The sequence below is a fragment of the Scylla paramamosain genome, chromosome 15 (genome assembly GCF_035594125.1).
Source record: "Scylla paramamosain isolate STU-SP2022 chromosome 15, ASM3559412v1, whole genome shotgun sequence".
In the NCBI taxonomy this organism is placed as follows: domain Eukaryota; kingdom Metazoa; phylum Arthropoda; class Malacostraca; order Decapoda; family Portunidae; genus Scylla; species Scylla paramamosain.
This window is the reverse complement of record NC_087165.1, coordinates 15,372,576-15,387,375: the sequence shown is the minus strand read 5'-3', so window position 1 is coordinate 15,387,375 and position 14,800 is coordinate 15,372,576. Positions and strand designations below refer to the sequence as shown.

Genomic DNA, 14,800 nt, shown 5'->3' with positions numbered 1-14,800 from the left:
TCTATTCAACATTTCAGTAAATGCAGATGGACTAAGCATCAAATAAAAGACATCGATTATTTTTACAATGAAACTATATTTAACTTAAAACTTAATTAAGGAGGAGGTGAGAAAAAACACAGGTGTTGGGAGGTGAGTTTATTTCCGACTAGTTTCGCACAAGGCTTCTTCTGGGGAACTGTTACCCTGAAGAAGCCTTAGTCGGGAATAAACTCACCTCCCAACATCTGTGTTTCTTCTCATCTCCTCTGACTTGTCTGAATGTCTGAACATTAAAACTTAATCTTTTAGATACCGATGAGGTGAAAGTTAGGTCCATTAGTATATTTCCTATATTTTTACATGTTCATGTTTCTCTTATATTATACTGTTACACAGATTATGAATTATGAACACAAGGAGAGGAAAGGCTCAGAAAACGTACGTATTCCTCGTGTTATTCATGTGTGTTTAAAAAGAGGCACTCCAAATGCACACTCTGACACACACTTCTCCACTACTTTCTCATACTGAGGTGTGTGTGTGTGTGTGTGTGTGTGTGTGTGTGTGTGTGGATGGGTGGGTAGGTGGGTGTGTCTCACAAGTTGGTGTGCGAAGTCTGTCTGACCTAATAAACAGGAAAGAGAGAGAGAGAGAGAGAGAGAGAGAGAGAGAGAGAGAGAGAGAGAGAGAGAGAGAGAGAGAGAGAGAGAGAGAGAGAGAGAGAGAGAGAGAGAGAGAGAGAGAGAGAGAGAGAGAGAGAGAGAGAGAGAGAGAGAGAGAGAGAGAGAGAGAGAGAGAGATTGGGATCCACTGTGATAATAATAATCGTGAATATGTACGAAAAAATAGTAGTAGTAGTAGTTGTTGTAGTAGTAGTAGTAGTAGTAGTAGTAGTAGTAGTAGTAGTAGTAGTAGTAGTAGCAACAACAACAACAACAACAGTAACAACAACAACAACAACAACAACAACAACAACAACAACAACAACAATCCAAAGCAACAACAAAAGCAATAATACCAATAGCAATCGTAACCAGCACATTATTCTAATCCCACCACTCCTCCCCCTTCCTTCACCTCGCGCCACCAGCCAGCTCTTTATTCACCAGCACGCCCACCTCAGGGAACAAAGGCCACGTAACTGAGGGAATCAAGCAGGGGAATAATATCAACTCCCATTATTAATCACCTTACCAAAGCACATAATTTCAACGGCATTAGTGGCACATAGTCGATTGTTTACAGGCAGGATTAAAAGTATGCCAATGACACGCCGTCAGAAGCTCTCCATTTGTCCATCTCTGTATATTGTTGATGCCGAATACCATTACGAGAGAAAAGGTGTGACGGAACTGACAACTCACCTGCATTGCTCTAATTAGTGGGCAGTTGCATGATCTGGATTGGGTGATATTAAATAGGACTTTTCGTTTTTTTTATTGAATATTCGTGAAATTTTTTAACTAAAACTTGTACATTTTCGTTTTCTTTCGGCAAGATTTCCGTTTACAGTTGAACAATTCATCTGAAAACTGAGAGAGAGAGAGAGAGAGAGAGAGAGAGAGAGAGAGAGAGAGAGAGAGAGAGAGAGAGAGAGAGAGAGAGATTAACTTTAATTTTAAACTTCATTCGCGCACAGTTTGCCTGAAGATAAAGAGAAACATGTGAAGTCTCTTTCTCTCTATCTCTCTCTCTCTCTCTCTCTCTCTCTCTCTCTCTCTCTCTCTCTCTCTCTCTCTCTCTCAAATGGCGCACTAATTCAGCACGAGAAAGAGAGAAGGGAAGGGAAGGGAAAAGAAGGATGAAGGGGGGATGAGGCAGGGCAATGTAGGGTTGGAAGTTGGCATGAATATTGCAACACAAAAAACAGTTCATTTCTGGGGAAGCTAAACAGACGCAGAAGGGGCGAGACAAGGAAAGAAAACGAGCTGTCCTTGGAGCAAAGGGACGAGAGGGTAACGACAAAGCCAAATGAGAAAAGCAGAATAGATGACTAAGAGAGAAACTAAAAAGCATAAGTTCCTTTCTTTCTTTTAAAACCGGACGAAAATTGACACACACACACACACACACACACACACACATACACACACACACACACACACACACACACACACACACACACACACACAAAACATGTAACGTTTCCGAGATTGATAACACAAAACGGTGTTGTTTAATACAAGAGGTGCAAGAATAGAAGAAATGCAGTCAAAAATCGAGAATACAAAAGAATTCGAATGGAAACCTTTGCTAAAGAAATAAATTATAATATTTTGCTTAGAGAGAACAAAAACAACTTTGCGTTGCTGAGTGTACACCACTGGAAAGCATGATGGCGTTCCTAATATTAATTTTGGTCAAGATGGTCTCCTGAGTGACAAACCAGTAGTAGGTAGCCAGATTTACATATGTTATATTATATCTAAAAAAAAAATGTTGGCTGACAGAATATTCAGTAGCTGTGAGTTGAGGGGCACTCAGTGTTCACTAACATTGTTTGGATATCATTTATCTATTTTATTTTATTATACTTCATGCGATAATCTCACAAAGCAAGTATTTAAAAAAAGATAACACTATATCGTTCATACAGTGAAGTGTGTGAAATAACTTTAAATTACTGAAATGATGTAGAAATTGGAATTTTTCATTGATCATCTAGCCTTTCCACTGTTTTATCATTGGAAAGAACTGATTACGGAAACAGCATTACAGGTATACCACTTTAAAATATCAGTATGAAGGTAGGCTACGAGATATACCTAAGGAAAGTAACAGATTGGAATTGAAAGGGTCATAAAATTGTTCAAGACGGCAAGAGGAAGCCTCATGATCACACAGTAGGTATTACAGCACATAGATCATAAAAGTGAAGGAAAGGACGTCACCATACCTCCCTACTTCGGGTATACTTGTTGAAGAGGGTGTGCTGTTCCCCTCCTGTCCCTGCTGCCGAGCCTCGACACCTCACTACAACACAGCAGGGTAAAACTCCAGCACAAAGAGTCACATTCATGTAATACAACTCCAACATCAGCCTGTCTCCCTCTCGTCTCCCGGAAGTTACTAAAGTCGTCTTCTCACAGCAACATATATAAACTTATTTTGCACAATACTTTATATATATTTTCTTGATAACTCGTGCTTCCTGGCCACTCCTCTTGTAACGCTCATGTCAACGGTCAACTACCACCATACTAAAAATAACCGCTTCTATATGAATGAGAGGAAAGAAAGAGAAATGGATGGATAAACAGATCGATAGATAGAGATTGACTGAATGACTGACAGAGAAACAGATAAATACACAAACAGGCAAGGAAGAAAGATAGGTAGATAGGTAGGTAAAAAAAAATAGATAGACAGATCAAATATATAGACAAACAGATATAATAATAGATAAATAGATAGGCAAATCAGACAGGACAGACAGGCAAATAAAACAAATTGATATATACACAAAAGCTACATAAACACACTTCATTATATATACGTACACACAGCAAAAAATAAAAAATAAATAAATAAGATAAATAAATAAGTAAAAGTAAGGAGGACAAGGAAGAAGAGGAGGAGAATGAAGCGGACTGTACATACATATATCCTGCCTTCCCATGGACGCTCTCGGAACAAAGCACTACGAGAAGACAAGAAAGAGATGAGCAGCGTAACACAATAACTTTCTTCAAAAACGACCAGCATTGCGCCTTCAAAGGATGAGGCCCAGAGAGAGAGAGAGAGAGAGAGAGAGAGAGAGAGGAGAGAGAGAGAGAGAGAGAGAGATCTAGGGTGAAATGCGAAGGAAAGAGGAAGAAAACTCGAGGCGGGAAGGAGAAAGGAAAGCACAAGCGAGGAAGACACACACAGCGACTGAAACGAGATGGAGAGATGGAAGAGAAAGATTTTGGTTAGGAGGTCGGAGGAAGGGATGTGGAGAGAGAGAGAGAGAGAGGAGAGAGAGAGAGAGAGAGAGAGAGAGAGAGAGAGGAGAGAGAGAGAGCGTATTTTACCTAATAGTAGCAGTAGTGTCTCCTTATCTACATTTTTCCAATTCTTCCTTTATTTAATATATACACAAAGTCCTTCCTTATACGTATCACTTCATCAATTATTCCTGGTATTGATATCTCCAGGAACGGAAAACCTGTACTTTTTTATATTTTCAAACCTTTTCTTCTTTCCTCATTTTTTTTATCTTTTTCCTCCCTAGATATCCAGCTTCTCTTTGTTTCCGGAGATATAGATATTTCTTTTTACTATTCTATTCAGTGTGTGTGTGTGTGTGTGTGTGTGTGTGTGTGTGTGTGTGTGTGTGTGTGGTAGGAAGGGAACTAAGGCGAGGCAAATACGAACACGAAACTCAAGCGAGGACAAAATAAGTCTTCACGAATTCTTTATGGCGTCGGGTGAATAGAAGAAAAAAATATCATGAAAGGCAGGGAAGACCCGAGTGTGCGAAAAACACTGTTAAAACTTAATTAAAAGTTAAGCAGTCTGAAAGAGAGAGAGAGAGAGAGAGAGAGAGAGAAGAGAGAGAGAGAGAGAGAGAGAGAGAGAGAGAGAGAGAGAGAGAGAGAGAGAGACAATTTGACTATAAAAGACAGACATACAGACTAACTGAAAAACAGGCAAACAAGCAGACAGACAGACAGACAGACAGACAGATAGATAAACAAACAGATAGAGACTTTAGGAAAACATTGATAAAAAAAAAAACACGGTACAGACAAGAGATGAGAAAATTCATTAAAAAATATGTATCTCACAAAAAAACGAAAACGAACCTTTCTTTAGACACGCCAGTGATGAATCTGATGAAGCATTATACGAGTGGCTTAAAGAGCAAGTTACGGATCACTGGAGCATTCAGTCCCCAGCCAAGGGAGGATGCCACGAGGTGTATCCTACTGTAGAAATCCTTGTGTGGCTTATGATATGCATATACGTATATCAGATATATAGATACATATATAGATAGATAGATAAATACACATTCACACACACACACACACACACACACACACACACACACACACACACACACACACACACACACACACACAATAAAAAGACGAAACGCAACACAACACAACACAAAAGACACACACACACACACACACACACACACAATAAAAAGACGAGACCCAACACAACACAACACAACACAAAACACACACACACACACACACACACACACACACACACACACACACACACACACACACACACATATATCATAGCCAATATGTAATTTTTCGTGAATAATGCCATAGTGTGGAGAAGGAGGAATGAAAAAGGAGGAGGGGGACGAGGAAGAGGAGGAGGTAGAAGAGGAGGAGGAGGAGAGAGGAGGAGGGATCGGAGTAGGAATAGCAGGAAGGAAGGAAGGAAGGAAGGAGTAGGAACAACAAATAAAGTACAATATACTCGTATATATAGTATATACATACATACATGTGTATAGTATGTGCAGAGAGAGAGAGAGAGAGAGAGAGAGAGAGAGAGAGAGAGAGAGTTGGGGACGGTGGGCGCATAGCCGAAAGCCATGAATTGTTTTAGTTGACCCCCTTCCTTTAACTCCACCGCCGCATTTCATATGGAATCTTATGAATCTGCCGATAAGTCCATCCAGCTGAGATCAGAAGTTGGAAGGTCGGGTGGAAAAGAGACATGCCCTGGGTCCATCTGTCTGTCTGTCTGTCTTTTTTTCAGTTTGTCTGTCTGTGTTGTCCAATTTTTTTCCAGTCTGTCTGTCTTTTTTATTCATTCAAACTGTCTTTCTGACTGTCTGTCTGTGTTACTGAGGAAACGGGCCGAGATGAAGCGCAGCAGCACCTCCACGTCCTCGTATGTACATCTGCGGGAGTGAGTACCTTGGTCATAGTGACAGGTGTCTACTGTCTAATGTTTCCTCCTACTCTACTAGCGGAACACGGAACCCGTTGGCGATTTTTTTTTTTCTTTTTTTTTTTATCTTCCATTTTGTGTGTTTTTACAAGAAAAGGAGACCTACCAAGGACTATCATAAAAAATAAAAAATAAAAAATAAACTCTTGTGGCAAAGACTACGTAAGTGGATATCGAGTAACAAATATGTCATGAAAAAATCCATCGAGGTAGAAAGTGTATCATATTGATAATATCAATTCCTACACATATATCAAGGTTTTCGTTCACTATTTTGCTGGATTGATGGGCACCAGAAATAATGAGACACTATGACGTAGCAAACTTAACGCATCAATGCTTGAAACCATAACATAACAAATAGAAACTAGGAAACAATACTTAATAAACAAAATGAGAAAAAGAAAAAGAGAAAAAAAAATCAAGAAATGCAATGTAGAAAATTTAGATATCAATGAAGAATTTACCAGACAGTTCACAAGAAGCGCACACTAAACAAGCAGGGAACAGCAGCAAGTGGGTGAGTGGAGAGGCGAGAGTGTACTTGCCCTGGGTTGATGGCGCCATACCAAGTGTTTACTGTGCTGCTTTTATCAGACTTACGATGCAGGACAGCGTTTTGCAAGACTGGAGAGATAATCAAAACAGGAATATTAGGGTAACATGCTAGTAATTTATATCCCCACAACCTACGATGGGGGACGGGGGAGAGTGGGAAGGGAAATGAGCAAGCACTGTAGCGAATGACTGAATGACTGAATAACTCTTGGCCCAACAATATGTATTAGTTCTTATTGCGCAGAATATTGCGACATGTGTAATAATACCTTGCAATGCTTTTTGACTAACAGTATGTATTGGTGCGTAGGTGTTTCCCATCACGATGAATTTCCTTATGCAATGTACTAGCATTAATATATTCCCTTTAACGTTACGTCAAAGTTTACTCACCACTCGAATAAGAAAAAAGATGCTAATTAAAAAGGGTGATTGTTTTCAGAGAGAGAGAGAGAGAGAGAGAGAGAGAGAGAGAGAGAGAGAGAGAGAGAGAGAGAGAGAGAGAGAGAGAGAGAGAGAGAGAGAGAGAGTTAATAAAAAAAAATTACATATAGGTAAAAAAAAAAGACTGATTTCACGCTTGTTCTCGACTAAATAAGTTACTATTATATTCAAGGCTCTACTCACTTCTAGACGTTTGAATTTAAATGTATTCTGTCTCTATTCTCTTGATTTATATTTTTCCACAAAAGATGCTAGTTATCAATATCATTTACTCATTATTTTAAGTTAAAGGTTTGTATATCTTCCTATCAACACAAAATCTAGTCGAATGTTTTCCGTGCAAGTGTCAGTCATGATAGAAAGCATCGTGTGTTCTGGGTGAGTGTAACGGGACACTCGTCTCACTGATGGTGCGGCAGTGCAGGCGTGAGGCTTCCACTGCACACAACCAAATGGACCCGCCAATCCTAACACTAATTTTGGGTTCATTTCGTTTCACGGGGATGCATTTGCAGATACCTCAGTATTTCTAGAAAGTTTGGCAAAATCTCATTGAAAGTGTGAGTATTGTAGCCAAGAATGTCTGAAGATGATCTACTGAATGTATTTCGTGGTTCTCTAGGGTATACAAGCAAAATGACTTGTGTATTAGTGATCTGATATGGTTATTGTAATGGTGGGGACGTCCTGCCACCTGAATAACATCTCTGGCTGGACCTCTAATGAGGCTATAGCAGAGTGGAAATCTGCTATCAAACGTATACACGGCAGTTCTGAAATCTAGATCCAACCATGAAATTATGTCTCCCGAGGTGCCTACCTAGTGTACTACCATTTACTATGTAGCCAATAAACCTAAGGATTTCTCTCATACCCAATCTTCCCAGCAAGTTCCATTAATTCCTTTCCGGCTGTGGTGGCCAGATGACTGTGTCCAGGCAGAGGCGGTGAATGAGCAGCGCCGCAACCAAAAAGACCCATCACAGCACCACTGCCTGACTCTCCCCTGGTGCTGCCTGATTCTCTTTTCATCCTTACTAGAAAGTTATTCGAATAATATTGAAATAACATTAGCGTTTCCATACGAGGGCTAAGTTAGAGTATGTTTAAGTTAATTCATCAATAACACTGCTGATTCCTTTATTGCGTTAGTCACGATTTTTAAAAGACATGTTATGCCCAGAAATAAAGTCTGTCCCGAAATAAGATGGCTAAAGTTATTTCCATTGTTCCCATTAACTCCGTTATTTTTATTGAAAACCTCGCCGATAATTCCAGATAAAAGGACTGCATCCCCTTCAGGTCAAAGCTATTTATTGTACGCCACGTAAGCCTCGTCACAACACCGCGGCCTGCGCCTCATGCTCCCTTCTTTGCTTGGTGTCTGCTCCTTGATTCATTCTTACCAGTAAAACTACTTAAATACTTAGAAAGAAAATCTCACCAATAATTTCAGATAGGAGGAATGCATTGCTCCGAGATTTAAAATTGTTGTATGCCATGATCAGTGCTTCCTCTCAACACTGCTCTCCGGGCTCCTAATAATGCCCGATGCTTGCTACCTGCTCCTCGATTCACTTACCAGAAAGTTACTCATTTACAATGACAACCACGTTTATAATTTTAAAGGAGAGGGCAGCTTCGCTCTGAGAATTAACCTTTGTCATTGTAAGACCTACGTTTCACTTGACATTGGATGGTATCATGATGATTTATTATAATGTAAACCTTGTGTTTCTTATTTTTACACTATTCGAAAAGTTCTTCTAAGCGCTAGTATACTCTGGTGAACAATTGAAAATGCACGCGCAAGTCTGTGGGGAGAAGTTAATCTAATTACGAAGTTGATAATTAAAATGCACTATTGGACTGGTAGGTAGTTCTTTAATGAGGCTAACAAGGCCCGCTGTATTCTGTAACATTAGGTTCTGTACCACAAAAGTCACTATTAATAACATATTCACGGAAAGTAAAATAATCTAAGGAAGATATACCTGCTCTATAGCGGACTATAGAACATGGCCACGGGCGTGGTGTACGTGACGGAGAACCAGAGGTGGGTGGAGGGAAGGAAAAGGCAGGCAGGTAGGAAGGGAGAGGGGATGAGTGGCGTGAGGATAACAAGTAGTTAGCCGGCCGATTGTTCCATGTCCGTGTCCGAAACTATGACAAGGAAAGGAATCGAGCGTGTTATATCATTCATTTTCTTACCATTTTCCTCATTTTTTTTTTTTTTTCCTTAGCGCAGAGATGTCTGTCAATGCCCTCAAACTTATCTTGATCTTATGCCGCGGTGCAGATATGAGGGCGTGAGGTGGAAGTGTGTGAGCCAAAGGAGCACCAACACATTTGAAGAGAGTCCAAGGCAAAGTTCCATCAGCCACAGAAACACTCGGTCTACTTGTATCCCAGCGGCGGGCGAGGGCAGTGCTTTGTGCTAGCGTGCGTGGCGTTGCCGTTAGAGAAGTGACAAGTGTGCGTTAATTTATCGTTCCTCTTCTGCGTTTTCTTCGCGGTGGGCTCGGTAAGTACTGCCTGATATCAAATGGACGTTGTTACTTGTGTTAGGCCTCATTATCGCTGTAATAAAGTACTCGTTAACCCTTACCCTAAGCCACGTCATCTGTTTCCTGTAAATAAGTAGACTAATACTTGTTGGCCTCGTTAATAATGAAGTACTAGGTGAGCGTTAATTATAACTACAAGTTACTAATTGTCTCTTCTTTCTGCAGGTGAGTACCCATATCACAGGTCTCATCGTGGGACAGACAGCGCTGGAGCACCCCTTCGAGAACAGTAAAGTGAAGATACTGTTTCCTAGGTGTTAGGGCGATAGGCTGAGCAGCTAATTTTCATCGCCTTTCAGGTACAAACTACTTTTTTTTTCAGGTACATGCTAATGAATTATCCAGTCTTTCCCAGAATAATTATGCCCCTGTCAGTGTACTGTGCCGGCGACCAGATGGAACCTCATGCCGGTGAATAAGAACGGTGCTGTTGGCGGGCGTGCTGCTTTCATATGGTGAGTGAATGGTGGTTTAATACATGATTATGCGGTGTTGCTCTTTCCATACTGCACTAGGTTGCTTATCACGCTTTTTCATCTTTTTCCAGGATTGCGTGGGAGATGTATTCACTCGTCTTGACTGTGCTGGTGGGTGTCCTGAAGAAATGATCGCAAAGACGCTAAATCAAAATTACACTAGATAGAGTCGCACAGGTGTAAAAGATATTCGGATGGAAGTCGGAAAATCTCACCCTGTTCTGACAATGGAAAAGGTGAGGAAATGGTTATATTCCGCCTCTCAGGTAAAACGAGCTTCCTTTTCTTAAGGTGAAGCAGGTAAGACATTTTTTTTTTTTTTTTTTTTTTTTTTTTGCGGGCCAAACTAATTATTTTTCTAGAAGGTAATTTCTCCTAATCTTTCTTGCAGGTCAAACTAATATATCTCTTGCAGGTCAAACTAATATATCTCTTGCAGGTCAGACTAATCTATCTCTTGCAGGTCAAACTAATCTATCTCTTGCAGGTCAGACTAATCTATCTCTTGCAGGTCAGACTAATCTATCTCTTGCAGGTCAGACTAATCTATCTCTTGCAGGTCAAACTAATCTATCTCTTGCAGGTCAAACTAATCTATCTCTTGCAGGTCAAACTAATCTATCTCTTGCAGGTCAAACTAATCTATCTCTTGCAGGTCAAACTAATCTGTCTCTTGCAGGTCAAACTAATCTATCTCTTGCAGGTCAAACTAATCTATCTCTTGCAGGTCAAACTAATCTGTCTATCTCTTGCAGGTCAAACTAATCTATCTCTTGCAGATCAAACTAAAACTAATTTATCTATCTGTTGCAGGTCAAGTTAATCTATCTATTTCTTCCAGGTCAAACTAAGGTCTCTCTTGCAGGTCAAACTAATCTCGCTCTCTGTCTCCCTCTCTCTCTTTCAAGTCAAACTAAGCTCTCTCTCCCTTTTTTTTTTTTTTCTTCAGGTCAAACTAATCTACCTCCCTCTCTTGCAGGTCAAACTAATTTCTCTCTCTCTCTCTCTCTCTCTCTCTCTCTCTCTCTCTCTCTCTCTCTCTCTCTCTCTCTCTCTCTCTCTCTCTCTTGCAGGTCAAACTAATCACTACTTACTCTAAAGTTTCTTCCCTCTACTCTAACCCTATTACATATGACGTTACCAGGCAACAATGAGCAGCTCGCCACTGTGATACCCCTCCCTTGAGGGGATAATACTCACTTCGGTGAGGGGGACCTGGAGACACCCATACACTTAACACATATAAAGACACTCGCTCGTTCTCTATTTCTCTTCTCCATTTCTCTCACCCATACACATGCTCATTAAAGACACTAGCTAGTTCTCTGTCTTCTCACTTTTATTTTTCCTCTTCTCTATCTTCTTTCTATCTTATCTACTCGTATCTTCTCTCTATCCGTATTTCTATCTTTTGTCTCATTAGTGTTCTGGATTCAATATTTTTTTTTTTATTACAGTAAGATCAGCAACGGTTGAAGATACAGCTGGGGAAGAGCAAGTGAGCTGCTAGTGGGCGAAGGAGGCAACGCTGCTAGTGAGGCTAATGAAGGAGATGGATGAAGATTGTGGTGCACTTGCGTCCTATGAACTATGTAATGTTAACCTAGGTTTTGTCGTTATTGTAAATCCTACCGCTTAAAAATAGAATATGTAGCTGATTCCCTTGTCTATAAGTTTCCAGAGTGTGTGTGGGCGGCTTGATGGTGGGTTTGGTGAGCGGGGTGTAGACTGGAACACAATGAAGCGAGAGACGGTGGTTCAGCCTGGTGTTCATACGATTCACGTGGGAATAAAGATCCGATCTTGAGCCAACTTATTTAGTAGAATATGAAAATATAATCGAACAACCGAATTCTGTTGGCATAAGGAAGAGGACTACACGTAAGAAAATATGATTTACCAAGGCTAACTACAGCTGTACGGTGGAAAACTAAGTAACAGAAGAAAGGATGAAAACAGAGGTAACGGAAGTAAAATGTTTTTTTAAATATTAACATCGGGTAAAGTTGGAATAGAAACGGAGTACAGAGGTATCTCCGGATGACGGAGAAAACTATGTAATTATGTAATGGAGACGACGAGGAGGGTAGAAAGAAATAAAATTGAGATTTGCATGTGTGGCGGGAAAACTTGGTTGGAATAGTTCAAATACTGAGAGGAATAACGAAGCTGGGAGATGGATGAAATCTTTTTACTAGTACAGAACAGAGAGAATGGCATGAGGAAATAGGTTATGACAATTGTTTTTAACACCCCACTTAACATACAAGGGAGGAAGATTACAAGTACCACACTGAACGCATAAGGCAAGGGTGGCATCAGACAATGAGGAAGGTAAATCGCATTAATGAAACCTGCTAACGCTGTACTAGAGTCCTGAGATTAAAGAGATTTATACGAGTCAGGTTCTGCCATAAACAATCAACAACGAAGCCTCGCACCCGCATGAAACAGACAACCACTGCTTCATTACAGGAACGAGGAAGCTACACTGGTAACCACTAGATTTGACGGAGTCACTAAATATAGTGAATTTACTGGTTCTCATATAGAGAGAGAGAGAGAGAGAATGAGAGAGAGGTGATTCGTTCAGCTAAGAGGTCATAATGTTCTGTCGTGCTCTTGCTTGGATCTAAAAAATACATAAACAGCGAGCTCAAAGCTTCTGAATAAATTGTCTGTCTCTTACAACACAGACACACCCTGAGTTACACCACCAGCATGCACCACTGCACTCATCAGAATTTCATGTCTGCAGTCCACTTTCGTCAGATCCATAATGATGAAAAGTCATTCTTAAGTGAAATAAACACATTTCAAGTTCATGAGCTAAGATCCTTAAAGAAAGTTTAGTGTTACTTGGTAATTCTTACTTTCCAGCTATCCACCTCTCCGTGCATGACCAATCCAGGGAAGACAGCAGGACCGCGACGCAGAGAGGTGCCATGACAATAAAAGATATCTGAAAATACAAGTTCATATACGTTTGCTTGGTTTCTGTTGTATGAAATACAAATGTGTATCTTTTAAAAACTTAACTTACAAGACTGTGTAGTTCAAATTTAACTCATATTTTGCCCTGTCTTTCCTTCCAAGAAGCATTCATCCACTGTTCAGCATTCATGTGCATCAGTGAACCTGCAGAAACACCCAACCATCGTGTTCAGTATAAAGCAAACTGATTACAAACAAACTCTCTTACCAGAGACAAACTGATATTCCTGTAAATATCGACGATCCTCTTCCTCCTTTGCAATGTTGAACACTTATACTTTATAATAGTGATATTGATTAATTATACTATAATCCCAGTAAAAAGCAAAGATCGAATCCCATATCATCTGATAATCCGGAGTACCATTAAATGAAGTAGAATTTACGAAAAATAAATAATTAAAAAAAATAACGTTTGGAGGTTGATGAGCCATGTGAAACGGGTCAGTGAACTCAAAAGTTTGGACCCCTGCTCTAATTTTTTGTGGTGGAGCAGCTCCGTGCCCTTCCTTCCCTTTAACACAACAAAGCTCTACCCCGAAGACTGACTGCCGCCGACGACGAGGAAACCCCGCCCGTCCCTCCCTGCGTTACTCATTGGCTTCGTATTCCATCTCCTTTCACGGACAAGAAGAAAAAAATAATCTCCAACGGAAGGAACAAAGGCAATCTCATTTTATCGGAAAAGAAAAGTAAAAGAAAAAAAAGGCTTCCTTGTATTACCGTATTGATTGCACGGACACCATGTCATTTTGTCAAATCAACAACGGTGGTAAAATCAAAAGGAATGTTCATATTAAAATTCCAACTTACACCTGATGCAGTTTTTTTCTTCTTCTTCTTCTTCTCTCTGTGTGTGTGTGTGTGTGTGTGTGTGTGTGTGTGTGTGATTGCATGCGCAGAAAGAGAAATGTTAGCAGGCAGATACTTAAATAAATAAGGAAGGGGGAAATGTGCCGGACGGAAAATGTCCAGGAAGGGAAAACGTCAAGAAGGCAATAAGTAAAGAGGGAAAAGTCTGCTGGGGAAGAGATCGAGGAGAAATTTCTTACACCCGTTCCTGTCAGTGAGGAAAATAAATACATATAAGTAAACAATATTAATAAAAGAGCAGTGATTTAAGTTATCGCTTTCTGATATAAATTAATATAAAAATATTATATATACGAGTATTTTCTAATTACTTACTTAATAAAGGAAATTTGTCCATTCAAAGTGTCTTTCATTTTCAGATTGAATCTGAATTTTGTTTTGAGTGTAACGTAATTTCAGACACTCCTTTAGTAAAACAACTACCACAACGGAAAAAAAATAACAGCAGTGGCAGTATTAGCGTCTCTTCTACTCTACTTTGTTCTATCTCGACACTTTCTTGTTCACTTTCTTTTCCTTTCATCCTGTCTTTCCTTGCCTTGTCTTGGCTTGTTTCGTCTTGCATGGGGTCAGTGTGCAGGTCACTTATAAGGTTACATCCAAAAAACTTACACAGACAGTATGATATGGAAGGCTCCTCTCACCTCACCTTGCTTGGAACTGCAACACTTCCCGCATCGGTGACACAGTGGGGAGCTAATCTATAATGCTAGGAGTTCTACCTTTTCTGTCTCTCTGTATGTCTGTCTCACGTTACATTAGATATATATGTATCACCATTACACACTCTGTGGCACTGATGCTTACCAATTAATGTGGCGGATGCATTCCGGAGCACCGGTGTCATGTTCGTAGCTGTTCCCTTCCTCGTTGCTGCTCATTCTTTCTTTACAAACGAAAGCTGGACTGCTGTGAACCTGAACCATTTGCTTGAGGTGGTTCGTACATCAGATGATCAGAGGACGTGGCTGTAGCCTCAGGTTCAGGCATAAGACT

At 40.2% G+C, this 14,800-nt stretch overlaps 1 long non-coding RNA gene across 1 annotated transcript in view; it reads left to right on the top strand.

Annotated features, from left to right (window-relative positions):
• Nucleotides 1-11,597, top strand: part of LOC135107209 (uncharacterized) — a 44,689-nt gene extending 33,092 nt beyond the window's left edge. Inside the window, exons 2-5 of the long non-coding RNA XR_010271656.1 lie at nucleotides 9,194-9,418; nucleotides 9,627-9,916; nucleotides 10,009-10,173; nucleotides 11,395-11,597. This is a non-coding gene — a long non-coding RNA (uncharacterized LOC135107209). The remainder of the gene's footprint in view (nucleotides 1-9,193; nucleotides 9,419-9,626; nucleotides 9,917-10,008; nucleotides 10,174-11,394) is intronic.
• The last annotated feature ends 3,203 nt before the right edge of the window (nucleotides 11,598-14,800 follow it).